Below are 24,919 nucleotides of genomic sequence, written 5' to 3'. Positions count from 1 at the left end.
TTACGGTTCGCAACCGATACCCGTTGCCATTGTTGGATTCCGTGTTCACCCCCCTGCATGGAGCCAAAATCTTTACTAAGCTGGATCTTAGAAATGCGTATCACCTGGTTCGGATCCGGAAGGGAGACGAATGGAAGACGGCATTTAACACCCCGTTAGGTCACTTTGAGTACCTGGTCATGCCGTTCGGCCTCACCAACGCCCCTGTGACATTCCAAGCCTTCGTTAACGACGTCTTGCGGGACTTCCTGCACCGATTCATCTTTGTATATCTGGACGATATTCTCATTTTTTCTCCGGATCCTGAGACCCATGTCCAGCATGTACATCAGGTCCTGCAGCGGTTGTTAGACAACCGACTGTTTGTGAAGGGCGAGAAGTGCGAGTTTCACCGCACGTCTTTGTCCTTCCTGGGGTTTATCATCTCCTCTAACTCCGTCGCCCCTGATCCGGCCAAGGTTGCGGCGGTGAGAGATTGGCCCCAACCAACAAGCCGTAGGAAGCTGCAACAGTTCCTCGGCTTCGCTAATTTCTATAGGAGGTTCATTAAGGGCTACAGTCAGGTAGTTAGCCCCCTGACAGCCCTGACCTCTCCAAAAGTCCCCTTCACCTGGTCGGATCGGTGCGAAGCCGCGTTCAAGGAGTTGAAATGACGGCTCTCTACTGCACCGGTTTTGGTGCAGCCCGACCCTAGCCGCCAGTTCGTGGTTGAAGTGGACGCCTCTGACTCAGGGATAGGAGCCGTGCTATCCCAGAGCGGAGAGACCGATAAGGTTCTTCACCCGTGTGCCTACTTTTCTCGCAGGTTGACCCCGGCTGAACGGAACAATGACGTCGGCAATCGAGAACTCCTTGCGGTGAAAGAGGCTCTTGAGGAGTGGAGACACCTGTTGGAGGGAGCGTCTGTGCCGTTCATGGTTTTCACTGACCATCGGAACCTGGAGTATATCAGGACCGCCAAGTGGCTGAACCCCAGGCAAGCCCGCTGGTCACTGTTCTTCGGACGTTTTGACTTCCGGATCACCTATCGCCCCGGGACCAAGAACCAGAGATCGGATGCCTTGTCCTGGGTACACGAAGATGAAGTCAAAACTGTGCTGTCGGATCCACCGGAGCCCATCATTCTGGAGTCCACTATCGTGGCCAGCCTCACCTGGGACGTGGAGAAGACTGTCCGGGAGGCCCTGGCACAGAGCCCGGACCCCGGAGCTGGTCCGAAGAATCGTCTGTACGTCCCACCAGAGGCCAGAGCTGCAGTCTTGGACTTCTGTCACGGTTCCAAGCTCTCCTGTCATCCAGGGGTGTGAAGGACCGTGGCAGTTGTCCGGCAGCGCTTCTGGTGGGCGTCTATGGAGGCCGACGTCCGGGAGTACATCCAGGCCTGCACCACCTGTGCCAGGGGCAAGGCAGACCACAAGAGGTCCCAAGGGCTTCTCCAGCCGCTTCCTGTGCCTCATCGCCCCTGGTCCCATATCGGCCTGGATTTCGTCACGGGCCTCCCTCCGTCCCAGGGCAACACCACCATCTTCACGATAGTGGACCGATTCTCCAAGGCGGCCCACTTCGTGGCCCTCCCGAAGCTCCCAACAGCCCAGGAGACAGCAGACCTCCTGGTCCACCACGTCGTCCGTCTGCATGGGATACCTACCGATATCGTGTCTGATCGTGGTCCCAGTTCTCCTCACACGTCTGGAGGAGCTTCTGCCGGGAACTGGGGGCCACTGTGAGCCTCTCGTCCGGATATCACCCGCAGACCAATGGACAGGCAGAACGGGCCAATCAGGAATTGGAGCAAGCCCTGCGCTGTGTGACGTCCGCACACCCGACGGCCTGGAGTGAACATCTGGCCTGGATCGAGTATGCGCATAACAGCCAGGTGTCCTCTGCCACCGGCCTCTCCCCGTTTGAGGTGTGTTTGGGGTATCAGCCCCCATTGTTTCCCGTGGTGGAGGGAGAGGTCGGTGTGCCCTCGGTCCAGGCCCACCTGCGGAAGTGCCGTCGGGTGTGGCGCTCTGCCCGTTCTGCCTTGTTGAAGGTCCGGACGAGGGCGAAGACCCATGCGGACCGCCGGCGATCCCCGGCCCCTGCTTACCAGGAGGTGTGGCTATCCACGAAGGACATCCCCCTCCAGGTGGACTCCCTGAAACTCAAGGACAGGTATATTGGGCCATACAGAATCCTCAAAATCCTCAGTCCTGCCACAGTGAAGCTCCAACTCCCGGCTTCACTGCGGATCCACCCAGTCTTTCATGTGTCCAGGATCAAGCCTCACCACACCTCACCCCTCTGTGCTCCCGGTCCGGCGCTGCCTCCTGCCCGGATCATTGACGGGGAGCCGGCTTGGACAGTGCGCCGGCTCCTGGACGTCCGTCGAATGGGCCGGGGGTTCCAATATCTGGTGGACTGGGAGGGGTATGGACCCAAAGAACGCTCCTTGGTGAAGAGGAGCTTCATCCTGGATCCGGCCCTCCTGGCCGATTTCTACCGTCGGCACCCCGATAAGCCTGGTCGGGCGCCAGGAGACGCCCGTTGAGGGGGGGGGGTCCTGTTGTGTGGGCCGCCAGAAGAGGAGGTACTGCTGGCCCACCACCAGAGGGCGCCCTGCCTGAAGTGCGGGCTTCAGGCACGAGAGGGCGCTGCCGCCACGGACACAGCCGGGAGTGACAGCTGTCACTCAATATTTCCTGACAGCTGTCACTCATTCTTCATCATCTCACTCCATAAAACCCAGACGTCATCTCCACCTCATCGCCGAGATATCGTACTTCTATGGAGGTAACTTTCTCTGCCTGTATTGATTGATTCCAAGAGCTATTGTGTTGCAGCTGTCTAACCAGAGGACCGGCGTGGGTCGCGACTGTTTCGTCCTACTTCCCGTCAGATAAGTGGTTACACAGACGCTGCACGAGTGTGTATTAGAGGTGGAGGTGGCATTCCCACCGTTGTTGTTACTGGGTGTACACACACCCACACTTGACTGTCTTTGCTCTTCGCCAGCAGTACCAGATCCGACAGTCGGGGACGGTGATCACCTGGGAATTCGGGACTTGGCGGCTCCAGTATTCACCAGGTTTGGTGGCGGTGGAAATCGTGTGGTTCCGGCTCTTCTCAGGACAGACGTCTTCTATCCTCGAGCCTGCCCACACGTCACCTTTGTGGATTGACTGTTATCAAATTCTGAGATTGTCTGTATATTCGTTGTGCACCTTCACAACATTAAATTGTTACTTTTTTGGCTCATCTATTGACCATTCATTTGCGCCCCCTGTTGTGGGTCCGTGTCACTACACTTTCACAACACATCTGTAACCAATGGGATTAATATGTTTTGTAACAATAAGGTTGTGAAGATCTTGAGAAAGCTCTTTGCTTTAGCCCATCATGAGATGTTTCCTGTCACACCTGCGTAATGAGACACCTTTTATAGGCCATCAGTTGAGAATGAACTAGCTGATCTTAATTTGCACAGACTAGGGACAAGATTGCTTTCTAATTAGTGATAGATTTCAGATGGTGTCTTGGCTTTCCATGGCTTTTTGCACCTGCCTTTCGTCAGGTGTTCAACACTTTTCCCTTTTTTAATTTTTTAAATTTATTTTTATTTATATAGCGCCAAATCACAACAAAGTTGCCTCAAGGCACGACACACAAGTAAGGTCGAACCCTACCAACCCCCAGAGCAAGCACACAGGCGACAGTGGTAAGGAAAAACTCCCTCTGATGATTTGAGGAAGAAACCTCAAGCAGACCAGACTCAAAGGGGTAGCATGGGCCATGCTACTGACAGAAATTACAAAACAATTCACAAAACAAATATACAGGAAATGTTGCCCGTTGCACAGGAGAGGAGATTTACAGAAACAGACATCACACACATCTCTGGATGGAGCTGCACCTCAAACAGAGAGAAAAGAAAAAGCAGAATCAGGCATCAGAAAGACAACAAATACAGTATAATTTGTCAGCATTAAGCAACAAGAAACACAAAAGAAATACTAAGGTGATCGCCGGCCACAGCCTAAGCTTCACTAAAAAACCCAGACTTTAGATAAAGTTGATGCCGCAGCCTGCTCCGTTTCCTAATAAAATTAGTTTAAAAGAGCAAAAAGCACAGTAGCATACTATGCCAGTATGCTAGCAAGGCGAAAGGGAAAATAAGTGCGTCTTAAGTCTGGAGTTTAAAGTCTCTACAGAATCTGACTGTTTTATTGATGCAAGGGCACGATAAGAGAAAGCTCTATGACCCACAGACTTTTTATTCACCCTAGGGACACAAAGTAGTCCTACACCCTGAGAATGTAAAGCTTTATTGCTGGTAAGTAAGGTTTAATTAGGTCAGCTAAGTAGGGAGGTGCCAGTCTGTGAACAATTTTATAGGTCAGTAGTAGACCCTTAAAATCTGATCTCACTGGGACAGGAAGACAGTGAAGAGAGGGCAAAATGGGTGCAATGTGGTAAAACTTTCTGCTTTGTGTCAAAGGTCTGGCAGCAGCATTTGAACCAATTGGAGACCCCTAATGCTGGACTGCAGTAAATCAGAAAATAAAGCATTGCAGTATTCCAAACTAGAAGAGACAAACACATGAATCAGGGTCTCAGCATCAACTATAGACAGGATAGGATGAATCTTCACTATATTTCGCAGGTGGAAGAAAACTTAACTCTAATGTGGAGGTCAAAGGACAGCGCAGGATCAAAAATTACCCCAAGGTTCCTCATTTTGTCAGTGTGATGTATGACACTCAGTGTTAGCTGGTCAAATTGATGCAGATGTCTCACTGGACCAAGAACCATCATTTCAGTCTTTCCAGAGTTTAAAAGTAGGAAGTTGCTAAACATCCAGCTTCTCACTGCTGCAAGGCAATCTTCTAAGGATTTTATGTGGACAAGATTACCAGCAGTTATCGGCATGTATAACTGAGTATCATCAGCATAGCAGTGAAAGGTAATCCCAAAACGCCGCAATATGTGCCCAAGGAGTGCTACAAAAAAGGGAGAAAAGCAGCGGGCCTAAGACGGATCCCTGTGGAACCCCAAATTCCATGTCACTAAGAGGGAGTGTTATTGTACAAAACACAGTGAGAACAACTGGTCAGGTATGATGTCAACCATGCAAGGTCATTCCCAGTAATCCCAAAAGGGTTCTCCAGCCTAGGATAGAATATGATGATCCACGGTATCAAACGCAGCACTGAGATCTAACAGCACCAGAACCGTAGTGGTGTCTGAATCCATTGCAAGCATAAGACCACTTTAGTGAGAGCTGTCTCTGTATAATATTTTCTAAAAGCAGACTGAAGTGGCTCAAAAAGATACAGGTGCTCAATGAGCTGCTGTGAAACCACTTTTTCCAGAATTTTAGAGCAAAATGATAGATTTGATATCGGCCTATAGTTTTTCAATACACTAGAAACAAGATTAGATTTCTTCAGTAATGGTTTAATCACTGTAGATTTGTAACGTTTAGGAACAAATTCAGAGGTTAATGAGAGATTAATAATTTCCACCACAGTCGGCCCAAGAGGGGGCCACAGGTCCCCTCAGAAACCTCAAGCAGATCAGACTCAAAGGTGTGACCCACTTAGGCCATTCTAACAGTTACAAGGTTTTTATAATTTTTTTAACAACCTGAAGAAACAGGACATTAGGCACAATATAAAAATAGTTTTATGTTGCGATGTTAATGGTGTTGTCCGTGTGCAGCATTTAAAGTGCAGCCCGATCAGAGCGTCTCAATGCAGTTCTCAATGTTACTGAGATCTCGCAGCGCGGCGACCTCTTCGAAGTTTTGCGGGGTTTGAAACCTTAATAGGGCAAATGCTAAAATTTTTCAGCACATGCCAACATGTGACTCATGCTGGACATAAGTTGTAGGTAAGTTGTGTAGTTGTTGGCACACGTTTCTTATAATTTACTCATAAGTCTAAATACGTTCATCAGTGCTGGCCAGTGATTGGCTGAAACCTGCAGTCCTCATGCAGATTGACTGTTTCATTCACACACTGAGTAAATATAAGGTCTGACCTGTTCGTTTCATTCCAATTCACCATCACAGACAGACATGAATCCACATAAAGCTCCTGATTTTTGAAAATGATGTCTGAAAATACTTTAATTTGTGGCTGGAAATGTAGCATTTTAAAGCAAGTCCCTTTGTGGTTTTTCTGCTCCACTCTGAACACAGAGAAGCGGTGTGATGATTTAAACTTTAAAAGCGCTGTCACTGTCGGTGTGATCATCAGATGACCTGATCGATCAATCAGGGTGATCACACCTGATTAATATGCTGTAAGTCTTTAAAGCGCTGTCACTGTGGTGTGATCATCAGATGACCTGATTGATTGATCAAGGTGATCATGCCTGATTAATGCACTGAATAAACATTTAAAGCACCATCACTGTCTGTGATCACTGCACCGACAGATCAGCAATTTGTTCAGATCACACCTGATCGCGGTCAACTGGGGCTTTAAAAGTTAAAATCATCACAGCGTTTCATTATTCAGGTCTGTGATGACCTGATCAGATGACAGCAAAGGCGCTTTAAACATTTAAGTAGACAGCACTCCATTCATTCATGGCAGCGTTTTCCACAGCCAGTCCACTCATCAGCATTCTGTACACAATGAAAATGGTCCACCAAGATAAAAATAAATAAAATAATGTTAAATTACTCTGTTTCGACCCACACCACACCGCACAGTACCGACCCGAACCACTGGGTGGAAACGGGGCTGTCGGCATATGCTGGCTAATCGTCAAGGTGTGACAGCTGCATTAATTTATTAGACATTTGACAGAAGGTCAAGGTGAAATTGTAGCATGGGAAAGAGAAGTTGAGAAACGAAAGAAGGGCCTTAGAGAAGCAAAGGAAAGACAGAAAGAAACAGTAAATGATAAGAAGGAGCAGGGGAACGTCATGTTTCACAGACAAGAAGATAATGAGACAGGGCCTGCGGCTCCAAAAGTAGAAATGGTAGTAAAATTGGATACTACAAAACACAGTCAGCCAGAAGCTGAAATAAAGGAGAATAAACTCTATCCAGATTTACCACAGGGACAACCCCCATCATATGTAGACCCTACACAACACATCATGAGAACACGATCCAAAACACCAAAAGATGAAGAAAAACAACCTGGACCATCAGCACCACCGGCTGATCAGGAATCAGGTGGATCAGGAGTCTATCCAATGATTCATGTGGCAAATCCACATACATCAGGACCAAGAACTATTCTTGTGTACCGAACTTGGACACAAGCAGACGTTAAGGCAGCTGTGGAAGGTATAACTCCCCCACGAGAAGATGTATCCCAGTACATTATTGATGTAACCGCTTTGGTTAAATCCTACAATCTTAGAGGGGATGAAGTTCAACAAGTCATAATGGCAACTGTGACAAAGGATTGGGCTGATGTAAAAGGAGATTGGGATCCTGCAGAGGCAGACCACACTCCATTAGCCCATGATAGTCAGGAATTGGAAGATCGATTGGCCGCACTATTGCTGAGAATTAAGCAGAAATACCAGCAGAAGTCAAATTACACAGAAATAAATCGCACAAAACAGAAAGATGATGAACCATTCGAAGACTATCGACATCGAATGGAAAAAGTTTTTAAAGTGCACAGTGGTCTTCTACCACTGAAAAATGATAGCGTGTATGAACAACAATTGAAAAATGCACTCCATGCCAACTCCAGATCAGATATCCGAGCATGGGTAGACAAACACATGATAACGCTCCCAACAGCTGGGTTACAAGAGTATGTAGACCACGCCATACACGCAGAAAGAAATCTGAAAACAAAAAAGGCAGCCCGCTACTGTATATCCAAATTTGGCCCAGGCCTGGCAGTACTCTTTGGATCTGTCGGAATTGAGACAAACTGAACAATTATTGGAGGAAGGTCTGATGACCTGTGAAAACAGAGAACATGTAGTAATGATGTCACCTAAAGATCTACACATAACTATGCTATTCACTCCACGAAAGGATGAAAGGTATGGAGCAGGATTTCTGAAAATTCCATCAGAATTACAGACAGTAGCACATCTATACACAGACAGAAAAACCACCTCTGTGTGTAGTGTAGTGCTGACCCAAAGTGCAGACAAATGGTACAGAGGAAAACCTGAGGCTGTGCCGCATATTTCACTGACAAGGGCAGACACTCAGTCCTGGAAGGACCTTGGAAGAATTGTTAAAATAGCTGAGGAAGTAACTGATTGGCACGAAGCAGATGCAGTGTCGGTGTGGGATTTCAGTCCATCCACAGGCTTGTATCGGAAATACAAGTTTGTAAGTGCTTGGACGACACCGGTGATACATGAAGTAGATCTGGATGATTGAAATTTAACAACATCTGTGTTGTTGACACAGGAAGATGAGACTTTATTGGCCAAACTGCCTCCTCATCTCTGGGTGAATACACCCACAGATGTAGGACTGTTGAAAAATATTCCGCCAGTCAAAATTAAGCCACGATCTGATTGGAGACCACGGATTAAACAATATCCGTTAAAACCTGAAGCAGAAAAAGGAAATGATGACTTTCTTAGGTATCTGTAATTATTGCAGAGCCTGGATTCCATGTTATGCAGAGAAGGTGCAGAAATTGCAGGATTTAATACACTCTATACCAATGGATATGACTGACAAAATACAGTGGAATAAAGAAGCTGAAGAACAGTTTACAGCTCTTAAACAAGAACTTGTGAGTTCCACAGTATTATCTCTGCCCAATTATGCCAAGCCATTCACTCTCATGGTGGACACAAAACAGGGATTCATGTGTGCAGTCTTGCTACAACAACATGGTAATAAAAATAAACCAGTTGGCTATTATTCCAAACGTTTGGATACATTCTTATCGCCTGCCAGACAGACAATGAACCATTAATAGATTCTGACCTTTTATTGGATATGCAAAAACAGGCACCAGCGCAGGAACGACATTTGTGGTTGAAAAATGGGGCAACCCCAAACCCCAAAGGACTTTATTGTATACATAACAAACCCATCCTACCCAAAAGCTTATTCAAAGCAGCTGCAATTGCGACACATGGGTGTGTCGACAGGGGGGATGGTATATATGGTAGACCAATACTTTACTACCTATGGATTTAATTTATACTCAAAACATTTTTGTAAAGCCTGTGTTACCTGATTGAAACACAACCCACAGGGAAGTATAAGACCCCGGAGAGGGCAATTCCCAAAACCACAGTCAAATTGTTCATATGGACTTTATTGAACTAAATCGATGTGGACCTTATCAATACTGTCTAGTATTAATTGATGCCCCAGTCTTTGTCGGGTTTAGAATACTGTATCTTTGATAAGAGGAAGAGACAACCAGGCAATTAAACAAGTGAGAGATAGAATTCAATTTTAAGCTCGCGAGGAGTGCAGTCAGGCTGTACACCAAAGCTACACTCAAGTCTGGCCTGCGCTCCCGCTCTTTTTATTTAGGACTTCCCTACATACATGGGCGGTACAGCTCCTAAGGGGAAGAGTGATAGCACGTGAGCTGTTGCCGCAGAACCGCTGATTGCACAATACATTCAGGACGTTCAGAACCTTTTTAATCTTGGACTCGATTAAGATGTGTTTAAGACATCTAACGATTAATCACACTTCTTCTGACACAAGGACTAATGTATCATAATCACACTGTGGTTGGAACATTCAGTTCTCTATTCTTTATCTCACTGCTCCGCTTACGGCTGCATCCTGCCTGAGTCATCTTCACATGTCCTGAAAAAGAGCTTAGCGTGCACACAGAGATACCACAACTTGCAGAAACACGTCATGTCACATATCTTAAGTAACCTTCACCCATCACATCAGTACAATACACTTTATCAGAGCAGAGAGAACTACATTCTACCAGAGCAGAGAACACAAAACATGCATGATAAAATAAAACAGTGTATCTACAGAATAACTCCAACAGTACCCAGGTATCTGTACTCCTCCACCAACTCCACCGGCTTCCCATGAATTGAAATGACGGATGCTGCACCCAGCTCGCTGTGTTAGAAAAAGTCACCACAATCTTTTTGGTCTTACATTTAGCTCAAGACATGAGCTATCACACCACTCCACAAACTCCTGTAGAGCTCCTCCACACTGCTGTGAGGGACCTGAGAGCAGGGAGAGGAGAGCTGTATCATCAGCACACTGCATTCGGTGGCACTCAGGCAGTGCACATCTGCAGTCATCAGTGTAAAGGATGAAGAGCAGAGGTGAGAGCACACACAGCCCTGGTGGAACCCGTCGAGGTGTACCGGAGGTCGGAGAAGGAGTTATTAACCTGAACTCTCTGTAACCTCTTGGTTAGAAAATCCAGTATCCACAGGATGACCTTATCGTCCAGATGAACAAAGGAGATAAGTTTATGAGCTAGGATATGAGACTGCATTGTGTTGAATGCAGATGAGAAGTCTGCAAACAAAAGTCTGGCTGATGTATTCGGCTTCTTCAGATGTTTATGTACAGTGTCAATCCTCATCCTGCACGGTAAGCGTACTGTAATGAATCCATCAGGTTATCAGTCACTGTGAGGATGTGTTGTTTTACGACACTTTGTTCCCCCCTCCCCCTGTCTGCATATCTAGTAATGGTAAATGCCACGCTGGCAGAACCATTTATGAATATTAATACACATATATGCAATTTATTCTTGCAAGACAGAAGGTATGTATGTGCATGAGTGAATGTGGTGTGCGTGTGTGACCCCCATCCACCCTTCCCGATCAGCCTACACCATCCTACACAAAGCCAACCGACAGCTTCTATCAGGAAAGGCTGACCACCAAAACATCACAAAGACAAACAAGAACAAAAGACAAGTGGTGAAGGCAATAACTGTGAAGTGATGAGAAGTGAGATACCAAGCAGATGGGACCCCAACAATACAAATGCCAGGACAAACAACCAGACATGAACAAACAGTGACAGCAACAGTCTGTTGTCTAATTAGTGAGCATGCATACCCTAATCTAGGACACCAGAGTCTTGATCCCCTTGAGAGCACGCAAAACCGAATTTTGGTGATGGCCACAAACACTGCCATCCACACACAGAGACCCAGATCACAACTAAATATCTGGTCACTACTGTGGCTGGTGTGTTGAGACAAGACAAAAGTACAGAACCTTACCATATGACGTGGACCACTCCAGCAAACCAGAAGCCATCGGCCGACTACAGGCAATGATGGAAATGGGTCCAGGATGCAGGGCCCCAGGAGAAACCAGGAGAAGAAGGGCAGCGGAAGGGCACGACGAACCACCAGGGGAACGACCAGGTGGTGCCGGAACGTACACCCAGCCGCGGCAGCGGGGGCGGGAGGCAAAGGAGCCACTGCAACCAAACCCAAGGTGTGGGCAGGGACCACCAAAACATATGAGGGTGGGGCCTGGCCCCCAGACAAGAGGCAAGACCCAATCCCCACCCGGGGCCAGCCCCACATGCCACACTCACCTATCTACCAACCCCACCATAGTTGTTATACTTAATCTCCCTTGCCGTGTGTGACCCCCCTAAGTGAGCAAAGCTAAAGTTTCAATTTCAATTTATTTTCATTTATATAGCACCAAATCACAACAGAGTTGCCTCAAGGTGCTTCACACAAGTAAGGTCTAACCTTACTAACCCCCAGAGCAACAGCGGTAAGGAAAAACTCGCTCTGAGGAAGAAACCTCAAGCAGACCAGACTCAAAGGGGTGACCCTCTGCTTGGGCCATGATACAGACATAGATTACAGAACAATTCACAAAACGAATATACAGGAAAAGCTGTTGGTGCACAGGACAGGAGCACATTTACCACACCCATCTTTGGATGAAGCTGCACCTTAAACAGAGAGAAAAAAACAGAATCAAGCATCAGAAAGACAAGAAATACTGTATAATTTGTCAGCATTAAACAACAAGAAAAACAGGAAAATACTAAGGTGATCGCCGGCCACTAACCCTGAGCTTTACTAAAAAAAACAGAATTTAGGTAAAGTTGAGGCTACGGCACACTCCATTTCCAAATAAAATGAATTAAAAGAGTGAAAAGTGTAGAACTATACTATGCCAGTATGCTAACCATACGAAAGGGAAAATAAGTTTGTCAAATCTGGACTTAAAGTCTCCACAGAATCTCACTGTTTTGTTGACGCAGGGAGCTTAAAGTGTTGCATTAAAAGCAGTGCAGGAGACAGCAGGTGGAAGACTGCCATTTGAGGCTGTGGCAAACCGCTGCACCACAGCCTGCCCTACAATTCCACACCCGCCGAGTGACCCCGACTCTGAATTAGTGAATATGTTTACTAAATGGAGATCGCCATGGGAGGCTGCAGTACACACTGCACCACAGACTGCCCTGCAAACCCATCCCCAACACCTGACCGCAAAATGATTTGAACCCTATAATGTGCTACTTAAAACCCAATATGATGTGCGTGCATGTGCTGAGCTGGTGAAGTGCATTAAAAGGGTGTGACATGTGAGGCCTAACCCCAAGCAGCAGGCGGAAAGGAGAGGCGCAGTGCAGGGAGCGGGCCACACACACCGGCCCCACCAGGCCCCACGGCCCATGCACAGACCCAGTGGAGGCACCAGGGAAACCACGAGATGGGGGGAGGTGGGCAGTCCCGGAAGCCCAGTGGAAGCACAAACCAACCGTGGGCCATGGGGCCAGGCAGCCGGAGATGGATGAGCCACTCCGCCCGGTGGTCCCAAACTAAGGAAGGCGCGAGATGAGACCCAAGAATGGCAGGGGCAGCTGAGGAGCCAAAGAGAAACAGGCAGGCCCCACAAACCTGGAGGGAGAGGCAGAGGCATGGGGGAACACATATGACCGGACCTCAGCCCACCAGACCCAACATGAAAAGGACCAATGACCGCCCCCCCCCCCCCCCCCCCCCCCCGTCACCACCACCCACACCCCCAATTGGACCAGAAGCCCTGTGATGCAGCACCGGGGCCCCAACAGGCAGGCCGGCCAACCCCCCCAGGCACAGAGGCGCACCCACACCCGCAAGGGATTAGCTGGAAGGGAGCGTGGGCCAGCACCCGACCCAATCCCCCCGGAAAGCAAACACCCCCAGACCCCCGAAGCACCACCCGCAACCCCAAATCCCCAAGCAAGCCCAGAACTGCACTCCCGGACGCCAAACCATCCCCGGACTCATGAGTTGCACTGCCACACCATACCTGAGGGGCCACACACTCTAAAAGACACAAGCTCTCTCCTCCACCAATTCAATCATTTTCACGAGAAAAAAAAACAAGAAAACACACACAGTCTCTGACAGCAAGAGTACCCCAAAGAGCTGCAACCTGGATCTGCAGCACAAGAAAGAAAAGTCAGTAGGTCAGCAATAACAGGAGCAAGTCATAATCTAATATTAATACAGTACTTTAACAGGTGCAAGAGTGGCATTCCCTAACAGGCAAAAAAAGAGAAAAAAAATAGACCTCCAAATTTCAATTCATATTTAATAAGTTGATAAATAAGGACCATGTTTCATTAAATAGTGGTAATTGGTTTCTTAATTTAGCAGATTTTTTTTTCCATTGATATATAATCGAAAAGGAGGTTTGACCAGTGGTTAATATTGACTGATTGCTTATTTTTCCAGTTCAGCAAATTAGTTTTTTTTTTTTTTTTTTTAGTCAGTGCTATAAGTATAGTTTTAGATTGTTTAGTTGGCAGTTCAATAATTGTAGTGTCTCCAAGTAAATATAAATTACGAGATTAGGGAATTCTATATCCCGAGATGGAAGACAATTTTTCAGTGACTTTTGACCAAAAACACTGGACAGGTGAGCAGAGCCAAGGGGCATGAAAATAGTTGTCAGTGGTGTTTAGTTCCCACTGTGAACAAACAGCAGAGTCTGAGAAGCCCATTTTATACATCTTATATTATGTAATGTGTGTTCTATGAAGAACTTTGTATTGAATGAGTTGTAAGTTGGTATTTTTTTGTCATTGAAAATGTGTTTTTACAAATTTTTGTCCAGTGGTTAGGGTCAGAGGTGAGGAGGACGTCCACCCCCATTTTAAATGGGGTAAATGTAAAGCAGTGTCCACGCATAATATTAATTTAGATATATACCTTAGACGAGGTTTTCTTTACAGGGAGGAGTTTCTTGACGTCTGTCACTAATGTGGATGGTTCTGGTGGGCACTGTCATGTCTGAAATTTTGACATCACTGCATGTTTTACTTGATGGTAATGAATAAAATTTCCTCCTATGATTCCAAACCTCTGCATCAAGTTATTAAATTACACAAACCTATGCTATGTTGAAAGAGATGATGGTGTGATTCCTTTCTGTTCCCATGTGCCGATATGAAGAGTTGCTTTATTGGAAAAAGACTGAAACCATTTAACTGTGGGTTTGAATGGAATCATTGAAAAGAGGTAATTAATTTGTGGTAATATTTTCATTTTGATAGTTGCTATTTGTCCTAATAAGGAGATGGGGAGGTTGTTCCATCGTTTCAAATTGTTACAGATTTTGTCAGTGAGTGGGGTGAAGTTCAAATGGGTCAGCTCTCCTAATTTCAAAGAGATGTTTATGCCTAGGTACTTAATATTGCCAGTGGAAAAGGTATAGTGTGGATCTTGGGGTGAAGGATTAAATGAATCCTCGGTTAAAAGAAGTATCATTGATTTTGACCAGTTAATAGAGTAATCTGATACTTGTGAGAAAGTAGTGATCAGTTTAAATACTTCTTCTAGTGATGTTGAGGGTTCTTGGTGATATAGTATGATATCATCAGCATATAAATTGATTTTGTAGTCAGGTGTTGAAGAGTTGATACCCTTGATGTTAGCGTTCGGACATTTTGCAGCTGCAAGTGGTTCGATAAATATTGCGAATAATAGTGGTGAGAGTGGGCAGCCTTGTCTTGTCTCTCTTTGCAAAGTGAAACTTTGAGAGGTAATCTCAAAGTTTGACTTTGTTGTGACTAGTTGTGACTGCGGCCTTTGGTGAGTTATATAGAGTTGTGATCCAATGAATGATTCTGCTAAACCAAATTTATGAAAGACTCTAATAAGAAACTCCAGCTGACTCTATCAAAGGCTTTTTCTGCATCCAATGACACCACTATTACCTTTATATTGCTACGCTGTGATTTGTCAATGAGATTGAGAAGTCTTCTGACGTTATTGGTAGAATGTCGACCCTTAATAAACCCAGTTTGGTCATTATGTATTATTGATGGCAATATTTTTTCTAAGCGGGATGCCAATGACTTAGCCATGATTTTTACGTCAGTATTTATTAATGATAGCGGACGTAATTAGAGGTCAGAGTAGGGTCTTTTTCTGGTTTCAATATAAGTTTTACTGCTGCAGTATTCATATGAGTGGGAATCTGACCTTTAGTCCAAATTTCTGAAACAGTCCTAAAGAATAGTGGAGCCAGTATCTGCCAAAAATGTTTCGGGAATTCAGGAGGAAAGCCATCTGGGCCTGGAGCCCTACCATTAGGCATTTTGTTCAAAGCTGCATGTAGTTCTATGATAGTTACAGGTGTGTCTAATATATCTGTGTGCTCTTTAAATAGCTGAGTTAGGTTTAGATTGTCGCAAAATGACTGGAAATCTACTGGTTTAGATTGTCGCGAAATGACTGGAAATCTACTGGATTAGGTTTATTCTCCAGTGAATATAGAATGCTGTAGTAGTTCTTAAAAATCTGATTAATTTCCTGTGGCGACTGCGTATACAGTAGTTTCCAGCTTGATCCCTGATAGATGTTATTCTTGATTTTTCTTTATTGCCTTGTAGTTGATTTGCCAGAAACTTTCCTGATTTATTATTATGTTTGAAAGGAGACAACATATTTATTTATTAAATGCTTAATTTTTTCTTCAAGGTCATGTTCTAATGTATGTTCCATTTTATTTTTATGAGAAGAATATGAGGTCAAGTCAAGTCAATTCTAAATTGAGACTGTTATACGGGAGAGAAAAATGTGTATTCCTTTGTCAGTGTACTTTTTATTCTCCAACTATCCACCAGACCAAAGTCATCCATATACTTCTTTATAGTTTTAGCAGCCTGAAACCGTGCGGGCAGCCAGTTTTTTTTCTTTGTTTACATGTGCCCAAGCAGAGGGTCACCCTTTGAGTCTGGTCTGCTTGAGGTTTCTTCCTCAGTGGGAGTTTTTCCTTACCACTGTTGCTGTGGGGGTTGGTAAGGTTAGACCTTACCTGTGTGAAGCACCTTGAGGCAACTCTGTTATGATTTGGTGCTATATAAATGAAAATAAATTGAAAATTGAAATTGAAATGTGCCAGCACGAACAGGACAGGAGGTCCTCCAACTGGGTCATGGAGAGGCAGAAGTACCGCTGAAAGTGGTCGTCATCCAGACGCAGCAAATGATGAAACTCCTTGAATTGGGAACGTCTCATGAGGATATTGTGAACCCAGCGACGGCGCAACAACAAATACAGCACAGCAACTTGCTCCGTGTGATCAAGGTCCGCCATGTTGACTTGACAGCGAGCAGAATGGAAGCTCCTCCTATTTGATGATGCAGGCGAATTTTCCCAGCAAAGGTTTCCGCCCAAGCAGAGCGACACACCGGGTGACGGTGGCGCATCCATCGCCAGGCGAAGGAAGCAAATTTGTGGCGTTGTGTCGCATGCGGTGTGAACGTAGTGTGAAAAAGCCTTAAGCTGCGTTCACACCACACGTGGCGCGAGCGATGGAGGTGACAGGTTGCCATGTAATCCCTATAGAAGGACGTGTTGTGGCGCCACAAAAGTTCAAGCCACACAACGCGACGCGATGGACATAAATGAAGCAGTTTTGAGCAATTGGCACATTTGTGGCATGATGTCGCGTCACGTCGCCCTCTTCCGCAAGTTGAAAAATCTAAACTTTTTCGTCTTGTCACGCCACGATGACCAATCAGGGACTGGATATGTAGTGACGTGAAGATGTCTGGAGTTTATACTTGATGTGGACATGTCCTCTGTCTGGCAGCTAGCCTGTGAGGAGGACTTATGACAGAGTTTGAGGGGCGAGTGAGCAGCACCGCAGCAGCAGCTAGTTTTTTTTCAGGTGCGCGAATTGTCTGTGAAGAACATTTTATTAACTACACAGATGTATGATAAAACAAATGGTGACTGGTTTATAACCCAATGATGACAGAGTTTGAGGGGAGAGTGTGCAGTACTTCAGCAGCAGTAGCAGCAGCAGCAGGTAGGTTTTTTTTTTTTTTCACGTGCGCGCGGGAACGAATCGTCCGTGAAGATAATTTTACACAGATGTATGATAAAACAAATGGTGACTGGTGGATGGTTGATGATGAGAGTTTGAGGGGAGAGAGAGTGAGGAACTGCAGGAACAGCCAGTTTTTTTCTTTGTTTACATGTGCCCGCGCAAATGAATCATCCGTGAAGATCATTTTATTAACTGCTCAGATGCTTAATAAAACAAATGGTGACTGGTTTATAACACAATGATGACAGAGTTTGAGGGGAGAGAGAGCGAGAAAAATGTGTATTCCTTTGTCAGTGTACTTTTTATTCTCCAACTATCCACCAGACCAAAGTCATCCATATACTTCTTTATAGTTTTAGCAGCCTGAAACCGTGCGGGCAGCCAGTTTTTTTTTCTTTGTTCATATGTGTGCGCACGAACGGGACAGGAGGTCCTCAAACTGGGTCCTGGAGAAGCAGAAGTACCGTCATCCAATGCAGCTCCTGCAGCAAATGATGAAACTCCCCGAATTGGGAATGTCTCATGAGGATGTTGTGAACCCAGGGACGGCGCTGCTGGCGACGTTTGTCGGCTTTCCACAGCAAATAGATCAAGTTCCGTGTGATGTCATGGTGGACCGTGTGATCAAGGTCCACCATGTTGACTTGACGCTGAGGGGAATGGAAGCTCCTCCTATTTGATGATGCATTGGAGCAAATTTTCACAGCGAAAGTTCCACCCAAGCAGAGCGACACACCGGCGCTCTTTAGAACTGGACAATCTAAAGATGGGTTTAAAGCAACGTTAAATTCCCCTCCAATGATGACTGCCAAATTGGCCATTAAATTAGATATCTGTGAAAACAATGTATGAAAAAAGGTTGGGTCATCATTGTTGAGAGCATATAAAGTAACAACTGTAAATATTTGAGTAGAAATTGTTGCCTGGGTTATTATATACTGACCTTCAGGATCCGTCACAGAGTTATTAAGAATGAATGGAACTCTTCTATGAACTAATATACTTACTCCTCTGTCTGCTGTTATAACAAGCTGAGAAACACTGACTAAATATTGGGCCAGTCAGTAAATTTTTCTCTGCTTTAGATAGTTGTGTTTCTTGTAAAAGACAAATATCTGCATTTAGTTTTGTAATGTGATTCATGATTTTTACCTTCTTTGCCTGTGAGCGAATGCCACCTATCTGTACATCCCATGATACCAATTTTAGAAGATGCATATTAAAGAAAAAAAGAGTTGTGATACTACATATTGAAAAGGGTCTCCAGAAAGACAAACAGACACAAGTACGACATACATAAAACATAAATTACACCTGTGCATATTGAGTAACGAGTGTAAGTGAGTTAAGGTGCACGTGTAGTTTAAGGAGAGACTGTGCATGCGGTGGAAGCGTGTATATTATCCATCTTCTTAACACTGCGGACATCCTCAGAAGAGCCAAGGGGCTGTGGATGGATCCCGAAACAGCTGACCATCTATATACAGTTTATCTACAACCAAGTATGCGCATTCGTTATTCTGCCTGTGCTGTTTCATGATTGGGTAAAGAATCTTTCTGCGGTCATTGATTTCTTTCGGAAACTGGTCATTTATTCCAAAGTTGGTCCTTCTGAGCTCTCTGGCTTTGCTTTTAATGAGGTCTTTATGCTTGTAATGTTCCAGTTTGACAATGATAGGTTGAGGTCTTCTGTTCTTGGGTCCACCAAGTCTGTGCACATGATGACAAGTGATGTTGTCAACAGTAGCAGACGGAAGTTTGAGCTTGGAAACCATGAATTCTTTTAAGAGGGTCTCTGGATCATCTGAGGCGGGGTTTTCTTTTATGTCTGAGAAAATTAAGTTGTCACACATGCTCCTAGACTGAATATCCAGTATTATTTCATTTGCATTCTTGTTTTCTTTGGTTAGTGTGTCATTTTTTTGGTTAGTAACTCCACCGATGCTTTGAGTGATTTATTTTCAGACTCCAGCTGTTCAATTTTTTCATATGGAAAATTGAGGCTTACCTGAATGTCTTTAATCTTCGTGTGTAATGCCATGAGCGAATCCAGCTTCATGTTGATGGAACGGAGCACACTTACCTCCACTTCCGTTGTCTGGAGATCCTCTGTGTCTGTAGAGGAATCATTTATCTTACGTTTACACGGGTTGTTGTTGTCTTTGTGCACCGGAGAAGCCATGTCCGAGCAGCAGGCCTGGTAACAGTGATCAATATAGTTTTCTAAATCTGCGATGCAATCTACCATTGTCAGTTCCGGATATCCACGTCCGCCAAGAGCTGTTGTCGTTAAGGTTTTCTTTCATTGTTATTTGTAGATATGACATTAAATCCCCCTCCTGTGGGTTCACCACCTGCAGAGGGGGCCATGGGGGTTGGGTACAGAGAGGATTGGGTGGCGGTCGAGGGCGGGTGGCATGGCGGCCCGGTCCATGCTCACAGCCCCTGGCTGTTGGGACGTGGAATGTCACCTCGCTGGGGGGGTAGGAGCCTGAGCTTGTGTGGGAGGTTGAGAGATACTGACTAGAGATAGTATCACCTCCACGCACAGCTTGGGCTCTGGTACCCAACTCCTGGAGAGGGGCTGGACGCTTCATTTTTCTGGCATTGCCCATGGGGAGAGGCGGAGAGCTGGGGTCACATTGCTTATTGCTCCCCAGCTCAGTCACCATGTGTTGGAGTTCACTCCAATGAACGAGAGGGTCGCGTCCCTATGCCTTCGGGTCGGGGACAGGTCTCTCACTGTTGTCTCGGCCTACGGGGCCAAGCAGCAGTGCAGAGTACCCGACTTTCCTGGAGTCCCTGGGAGGGGTACTAGATAGCGCTCCAATTGGGGACTCCATTGTTCTACTGGGGGATTTCAACTCCCACGTGGGCGGCGACAGTGAGACCTGGAGGGGGGTGATTGGGAAGCCCGATCTGAACCCGAGTGGTGTTCAGTTGTTGGACTTCTGTGCTAGTCACAGTTTGTCCATCACAAACACCATGTTCGAGCACAAGGGTGTCCATAAGTGCACGTGGCACCAGGACACCCTGAGCTGGAGGTCGATGATCGACTTTGTAGTCGTATCATCTGACCTTCGGCCATGTGTCTCAGACACTCGAGTGAAGAGAGGGGCAGAGTTGTCGACCGATCACCACCTGGTGGTGAGTTGGATCTGCTGGGAGGGGAGGAAGCCGGTCAGACCTGGCAGGCCCAAACGTATCATGAGGGTCTGCTGGGAACGACTGGCAGAACCCTCTGTCAGCGAGGTCTTCAACTCCCACCTCCGGGAGAGCTTCTCCCAGATCGCAGGGGAGGTTGGAGACATGGAGTCCGAATGGACCATGTTCTCCACCTCCATTGTCGATTTGGCCGCTCGTAGCTGTGGTCGCAGGGTCTCTGGTGCCTTTTCCCTGAACCCGGTGGTGGACACCGGAAGTAAGGGATGCCGTCAAGCTGAAGAAGGAGTCCTACTTATCTTTGTTGGTAGGTGGGACCCCGGAGGCAGCTGACAGGTACCGGCAGGCCAAACGTGCCGCAGCCCGTGCGGTCGCAGAGGCAAAAACTTGGGTCTGGGAGGAGTTCGGGGAGGAGTTTGGTCGGCCTCGAAGAGATTCTGGCAAACTGTCCGATGCCTCAGAAGACGGAAGCACCTCTCCACCAGCCCTGTTTACGGTGCGTGTGGGGAGCTGTTGACCCTGACTGGGGATGTTGTCAGGCGGTGGAAGGAATACTTCGAGGATCTCCTCAATCTCATCGTCACGTCTTCCGAAGAGGAAGCAGATACTGGGGACTCAGAGGCGGACTCATCCATTACCCAGGCTGAAGTCACCGAGGTGGTTAGAAAGCTCCTCGGTGGCAAGGCTCCTGGGGTGGATGAAATCCATCCTGAGTACCTTAAGTCTCTGATGTTGTGGGACTGTCTTGGCTGACACGCCTCTGCAACATCACGTGGCGATCGGGGACAGTGCCTCTGGATTGGCAGACTGGGGTGGTGGTCCCTCTGTTTAAGAAGGGGGACCGGAGGGTGTGTTCCAACTATACACTCCTCAGCCTCCCCGGTAAGGTCTATTCCAGAGTACTGGAGAGGAGAATTCGACCGATGGTCGAACGTTGGATTCAGGAGGAGCAGTGTGGTTTTCGTCCTGGTCGCAGCACACTAGACCAGCTCTACATGCTCCATTGGGTGCTCGAGGGTTCATGGGAGTTCGCCCAACCAGTCCACATGTGTTTTGTGGATCTGGAGAAGGCGTTCGTCCGTGTCCCTCGGGGCACCCTGTGGGGGGTGCTCTGGGAGTACGGGGTCCTTTGCTAAGGGCTATCCGGTCCCTGTACGACCGCAGCAGGACCTTGGTTCACATTGCCGGTAGTAAGTCAAACCTGTTTCCAGTGCACGTTGACCTCCGCCAGGGCTGCTCTTTGTCACCAGTTCTGTTCATTATTTTTATGGACAGAATTTCTAGGCGCAGCCAGGGTGTAGAGGAGGTCTGGTTTGGGACCCACAGAATCTTGTCTCTGCTGTTTGCGGACGATGTGGTTCTGTTGGCTTTGTCAAATCAGGACCTTCAGCGTGCACTAGGGCTGTTTGCAGCTGAGTGTGAAGCATCCAGGATGAAAATCCAGTGAGTCTTCTTCTCTGATGTACCCACATGTGGCCCCAGGGATAAGGTCTGCATCACTAATGACCACGATGCACAGACGTAGACAGACTACTGGAGTGAGGTGCTTGAGGGGCTGCGACGGGACGGCCAGGCATGTTCATGGTGGATTGATCAAAGCGTGAGAAATGTGCTGTAGTAAAGAAAGTTATGCTGTGCAAAAGCAAAAAGAACTCCTCTTTTTTCTGTCAATCATGCCCGGGTGCTCTGGGAACCCCTGAGCAAACCAAAAGGAATACTAGGAGGACAGTTAAACAGTCTGATCTCCAAAAGCGATCAGATCTCTGCACTTCTCCTGGATTCAAACTTCTGTCTCTGCTTAACGGAATCCTGGCTGCATGATGGCATACCAACAAACATGATAGATGTTTCCGGATATCAATGCTTTAGAAAGGACAGAAACTCTGGGAAGGGGGGAAGTGTGTTAATCTACATTAAAAATAAATTTAAATGTCATTTTGTAGAACTGAACACCCCGCTGGAATGTCTTGCTCTGAATGTAATTTTATCGCCTTCAATGAACTTTACCAGGATTCTTTATAACCCACCTTCATATAGTGTTGTCTTTTTATGACGAGCTAAATCATGTAGTGAAACAGCTTGAGGTTCATAGAGAGACGATTTGGTACGGCAATTTTAATATAAATTGGTTAGATAAAGGTATTAAGCAAAAGCTACAAACAATAATGAGTAAATTTAATTACCAACAAATGGTTAAAGGGCCAACTAGGATTATGGAAAACAAAATATAGAACAAAGTTTTCAAATACACTGACAGAATACAAATATACAATCTGTAACCAAATTTAAACATCTTGGGCTGGTCCTTGAACCCAAATTGAAATTTGATAAACATATTAAGAAAATGTCTAAAACCATACAAAGAAATCTTAACTGTTTTAAATTAATTAGACCTTTCATTCCAAAACAGGCAGCACTCCTGTACATGCATGCTATGATATTCTCACATATATCATACTGCATGACAGTGTGGGCCCAGGTCACGCCCTCAGTCACGAAGCGCATTGCTTCACTGTGCAATCAAACAATAAAAAATATGGATAAAAAGCCAATTCATTACCATCACTGTACTATTCTTGAGAAGTACAGACTGCTAAGCTTTGAAAGCTTTCGTAGTCTGTGCTTCCTCAAACCATTATATAAATGTATTAATAATCAAGCACCCGAACCACTCAGTTCATTTGTTCAGAGACCAAGCGGAGGTAGAGCCACCAGAGGTTCTATAAACAAGAATTGTAACATTCCACAGTGTAGGACTTCATTTGATCAGTCTGCCTTTTCTTTTAAAAGCATAAAGTTGTGGAACTCATTGCCGCCCAAGCTCAAGAATATATCTGAGTTTAGGATGTTCACTTCCAGGCTCAGTTTTGGCTTAAAAGTCACCAATGTTGCCCCCATGTGCAGACATAGCATTGTGAGTTAAAACGTGGGTCAAAGAAGGATTGAATGGAGGACTGAGTGTGCTAACTCACAGAAATTCAGTTCTTAAGTTTTTGTAAATTATGGATGTGTGTTGGAAGGTGTGGAAATGTAAGAAATTTTTACATGTGAGAAGGTGGATTGATGATCTAACAAAATGATGAATGAGGTTGTTTATTATTTAATTAAATTTTAGAATTATGAATTACATAAATTGTACAATTATGAATTATGTAAATTGTAGAATTATGAATCATGTAATTTGTAGAAAGGCCCAACCAGGGACAAGAGCTGTGAATTAGTTGAAGCTATAAACTCTTTGTGCATCCCATCGGTCGCAGATATTGCTCGATCTATGTTGACTGCATTGTCCCTGTCAAATAAACAAATAAATGAAATGAAATGAAATGATGTTGTCTGGGCCAGCTGAACGGTTCCCCCTGGTCTTCCTGAGTGCTTTCACCACCTCCAATTTTTTTTTTTTAAATGAGTGTGGAGTCACCAGGTTTCAGTGATGACATTACCTCTGTGAAATGGGTGGAGTAATCCAACACAAGCCTGGTGTAAAAGGAGTTAAGGTCACAGGGAGAGATACTGAACTACTACTGGATGGTTTTAAAATTGGTGGCAGTGACATCCACAGCAGCCATGGTTTTAAAGCCCTGCCAGCCAGGCTGAGTGGACATTCCTCTGAGTGAAATTTTTCTCCACCTTGTTTTTATATTTCAGCTTCGCCGTTTTTATGGCACACTTAACTTTCCTATTGACCTCTGTTGGGATGGTCCTTTTCACCACACTATCACACAAGTGTAAACACTAAGACCTGAGACAACCAACCAGTGATATCACACAATTACCTTTTAGGCACCACCCTGCACGATTGTTGATGGAAGAAGGATGACCAGGACCAGTCCAGTTCTCAGACTGACCTCGCCTTTGTTACAGAGAATGAGCCAAAGTAGCAATAACAGAGAGTCTATGGGTTCACGCTTAGTTTGCCCGAGCAAGCAGACATAGTCTGGAGAGCTGTCAGGGGCTCTAAGCAGGAACCCTGTCTAACTAAACCTGAACCCTTTTGTAATAAAAAATAAAACCCTACCCCAGACAATGCAAAAACTACTCTTAGGTGTTGTCCTGTCTTCTTATTGGTCCACTTCCATTCCCTGTGCAGTGCAGTCAAGTTTTTTTCTTGTGTCCAAGCGCTGATCATGACCTAAAAAGGAAATATCACACAAAACCCCCACCATCCTGACTGAGCTGCACGTGTCATCCCTGTCTCAATGAGAAAAACAATTTGCCCTCTTCCCCTGATTGCCCACAAGAAAAACAACTTGGCCTCATCTCAGTTACATGAATCACCAGAAAAACAGAAAAACATGTTTTCACATCCTGTTTCAATACTGGTTTATCAGCACATTTTAGCACACAAAGGCACAGTGGTTTTATTAGGTCACAATAGAAAGACAAGCTAGCATAAGAAAAAGAAAATGTAACTAATAAAAAATAAAATCAACATAATATATTTTTACCTGCTTCTTTTCAATCTCTGAACCAGTGAATCCTGTTGATCTTTGCTATGTTATGAAG

General features: G+C 45.7%; 1 long non-coding RNA gene across 1 annotated transcript; it reads right to left on the bottom strand.

Annotated features, from left to right (window-relative positions):
• Positions 1–6,156: 6,156 nt before the first annotated feature.
• Positions 6,157–24,221, bottom strand: LOC117519778. Its single transcript, XR_004563414.1, has 3 exons — positions 24,101–24,221; positions 9,279–9,288; positions 6,157–6,167 (listed from the first exon to the last, which is right to left on the bottom strand). It is a non-coding gene; the product is annotated as an uncharacterized LOC117519778 (long non-coding RNA).
• Positions 24,222–24,919: the final 698 nt, after the last annotated feature.

Source organism: Thalassophryne amazonica, chromosome 11 (assembly GCF_902500255.1).
Source record: "Thalassophryne amazonica chromosome 11, fThaAma1.1, whole genome shotgun sequence".
Lineage (NCBI taxonomy): Eukaryota > Metazoa > Chordata > Actinopteri > Batrachoidiformes > Batrachoididae > Thalassophryne > Thalassophryne amazonica.
Note: the sequence above shows the minus strand (reverse complement) of the source record. Positions and strands in the feature narration are given on the sequence as shown.